This window comes from Citrus clementina, unplaced genomic scaffold, assembly GCF_000493195.1.
Source record: "Citrus clementina cultivar Clemenules unplaced genomic scaffold, Citrus_clementina_v1.0 scaffold_1, whole genome shotgun sequence".
In the NCBI taxonomy this organism is placed as follows: Eukaryota; Viridiplantae; Streptophyta; class Magnoliopsida; order Sapindales; family Rutaceae; genus Citrus; species Citrus x clementina.
Genome location: NW_006263303.1, coordinates 10,700,203 through 10,704,335, shown reverse-complemented (window position 1 = coordinate 10,704,335; position 4,133 = coordinate 10,700,203).

The following is a 4,133-nucleotide window of genomic DNA, read 5'->3' as shown; positions in this document are numbered from 1 at the left end:
CTTTGCCCAAGGAATTTTTTCAAACTGCAACCAACTGATACAAAGAAGTAAATGAGAAAATGACAGAAAAAAGCCAGACCTGCCATTTGATGCATGAATAGAGCAGATATGAACTAAACAGGAAATTCTGAAACAGAGACTCCAATTGTATTTTAAGCATCAACCAAGGCAGTTACATTTTCTATAATATTCAGCTTAAACCATATAATTTGCGACCATGGCCATAACAAATGAAATATCTTTGGCAGCAGGATAGATTTTCAAATCAAGTGAAACTTAAGATGAATAACACAAGAAAGAAGATTAGGTAATAAAAGACAGGGCCACAGAATAGAACACCAGGGATCTGTAACATTGAGGTCCTTTCCTAAAAATATACTCTTCAATTAGGCACAACCATAAGCATCAAGCACATACCAAAAAAAGAAAAATAAACATTATTCAGAACATAGTTGGGTCTCCTCTTCATCATCATTATCAGTCACTTCTCCATTTATTTCTTCCCCATTCATCACTTTATCTTTAGGAATCTCACCTAATTAAAAAAAAACTTGTAAAATAACAAAATAACAAATACTATCAAAATCAAATAAGTGCAGAAGTGAGCTGAATTTGATACCTTTTAATTGAGCCCATATCCAATTCTGAGTACACATTAATGCCTCTACTGTACTCGGATGAAGTCTACTACGATGTGGGCTTAAACATCGACCTCCCGCACTAAAAGCAGATTCGGAAGCAACTGTGGAGACCGGAACAGCCAGCAAATCTCTAGCAATCTCAGACAATATCAGATATCTACTTCTATTCACCTTCCACCACATTAAAATATCAAAGTCTGGAGTAGTCTTATCCTCTTCTTCCAAGTAAGTATCTAACTCCGACTTAACTAGTTTACGAATATGTTGGCTTTTGAATGCATTAAATTTTTGCACATCCCACATACCCATCACAACTGAACTAGAATTAGAATTACAAACAACACTAGACTCACCAAATCCTTCAGCCAAATTCGATCCAACCACACTCTTTTTTTTTTATATTCTGAATATAAGTCAGAACAGAGAGTACGGATTCTATCAATATGAGTTGATGCATCACTACCATAAATCTGAGGAAAGAAATAATCCACTAGAACCATTTTGTATCTAGGATCCAATACAACAGCAACAACCATTACACCATGGATTTCATCCCAATATTTTCCAAACTTTTCTAACATACTTTTCGCCATATTTTTTATCACATCACATGAAGAATTAAGCCAAGCATTCAATGATAATCTAATTTCACAAATTATTGGAAAAAATAAGTTAGCTGTTGGGTATTTAGTGCCAGAAAACATCTCAGTCATAGTATAGAAGGGTTTCAAACTGTTTAAGGAAGCTCATGCATGATTATCATTCTTGCTATTTTCTGTCTAGCAAGTGCTTTATCAAATGCATCTTTTTTCTTGTAGACCTTAGATGCTTGACTAGGGCTAGAAGCTGGAGCTGGAGCTGATTCTTGTATCTGTTTGGGACACCTATCAATATGGTTTAACAAATGTGAAGTTCCACTTGATTGCTGTCCAGTAAAACCTTTGCCACAATGATTACACACTGCCTTCATTTCTCCATTAATTGTTCTCCTTGTGAAATGGTCCCAAGCTCTAGATGTTTGTCTCAATGAGCTTCTAGGTTGTCCTTTCGAGTCTCGTTTTGTACCTCCACTAATTGAATGAGTTTGTGGATTTTCAGCATTAACATTACTTGAGGCTTGAGGGTTTAATTGAACAGCAGTATTAGAATCAAAATCAGACATAATTAACCTGAAAAAAAGACATTACAGAGCAATTATTAACAATCCCTAAACTTCCAGAACTAGCTAGCTCATTTGTTTGGAAGTAGTAGTAGTGCTTAACATGAACCATATAGAGATCAATTAGATGATAATCTAACTTCCAGCATCCATCAATATTTTATTTCACAATGGGAGGGCCACATTTCCACAAATGGCAACACCCAATAGCAAACGGCTTATATTTGCATAATTCATAAACTAAATTAAACCCCATCCAGCAATTAATCAAAATCTAGATTTGTGACTGACAAAAGGTGAAGAAAATATTTGCATAATTTTAGTAAAATTACCAAAAATACAGTGAAAATGCTGGGTACTGTGAAGACATGAATATTGTTTCTGGGCTAAATTTGGTAATAAGATCAATCAAAGCCAAATATATATTAAACGGCTTATAAGCTTCAACAATCAAAACTTACCTTGCGCGGGAGACAACGAACAGGCGGATGGACGACGGTGGTGGCAGCGACGACAGAGACGATGGCAGCTGGAACGAGGCAGAAAAGCGCTCAAGAACAGCTGGAAGCTGCAGTTACGGCTGATCAACCATTGGTACAGCGCCGGCGCACCTAAACGGAACCCCCGGAAAGCGGCGTCGGAGTCGGGGAAGAGCGTCGTTAAGCGAAGACCGGCCGGCGAGCGATGTGATAATCTTAGGTTTTGCTATCCAGACATTTGTTTTTGCTTATTTCATTTTAGTTTTACGATTTTAATTTTTTAATTTCAAATAAGATATTAATTGGATATTGGATATCCATACCCATCCAATTTTTATTTGGATATTTTTTTAAAATATCCATATCCATATCCAAAAAGATTTGGATGGATATTATTCAATCTAATTAGATTGGATACATGGATATCCAATTTAAATGGACTAAATTGTCATCCCTAATTGTAACATGTTAAATCTTATTCACCTGCAACGACCCAAAAAAGAAAAAAGAATAAAAAAAATTGACTTTTCAGTCCTTACTGCTCTCAAGCATTGGATTTGGGTGGTTAATCAGATAAAATCATTTTAAATTCTTGAACAAGGGCTCCTGAGGGCATGTTATTGCAACGACTTTCACGAATGGAGGTTGATATTTTAAATCATTTACGTTTATTTTCAATCAAATGGACTTGCATTCAGCTTCATATGCATTAAATACATGATGGATTTTTAAACTTGATGTCCTAGTGCTCTTGTGTATTGAAAAATCGGAGTAGAAATTATAATCACTTGGACTAGGAGTGAGCATTTGGTTTGATTTTTCCTTGAACCAAACTGAATTCTTGGTTTGGCTTATGTTTGGTCTTTATTTGGTTTAAATTACCAAACCAAATAGTTTACTGATTTGGTTCAGTATGGTTTCGTATGATTATTTTAATGTTTAAAATAGTTTATTAAAAAAACAAGAACAAAAACAATTGAAAGTAAAATCGTTCCCTAACTTATAGCAAAAAAAGTCCAAAAATCAAACTATGAGCAAGTTTGGAATTGTAGTGGTTAGTGAAATATTTGTTGCGTAAATGAAATAAGATAATTAAAAAAATAGTTTGATGATTGGTAAATTATGTTGTTGCGATTATTGTGAGTTTTAAAAATAGAATATAAACTTTTCGTAAATTTCATTACAAATGTGTTGTTCTACTGTCCTTTATTTGTATATTATGGTTTATAGAAAAGTAAGACATGAGGCCGGTTTGGGATTGTGGTGGCTCAAAAAATAAGATACTTCTATTATGCGAATGAAATAAACTGCTAATTAAAAAAATAATTTAGTGTTAAGTAAACTGTATGTTTGCGATTATTGTGAGTTTGAAAAAAGATAGTATATGCATTTGGTAAATTTTATTAATGACAAAAAATAGACAAGTTTAAATTGTCTTTTATTTTTTACAAGTTTAATTAAATTGTTTAGACATGCCCTTTTTTTCATTTTAAAACATGTAAAATTACGTGAAGTGAAAAAATTGAACTAATGCTGCATTTACTAAATTGGAATCAGAATGAGCTGGAATCAGAATGGGCTCAAATGAGAATAGAGAATGGGAATCAGAATAAGTTGTTTATTTGAACTTCAAAAATCAAAATCGGAATGAGTTGGATTGCAATTAATATGTTTACTTTGTCTTGAAATCGGAATCAGAATCGGAATGAGTTATATTATAACAAATTACTAAAAAGTACTTAATAAGCTAGTATCATAATTATTATTTTATTTTTTAATTATAGTGACTATTTATTCAAAAATTATTATTATTATTATTAATTATTTTCAATAATATATTGATATATTAATTAA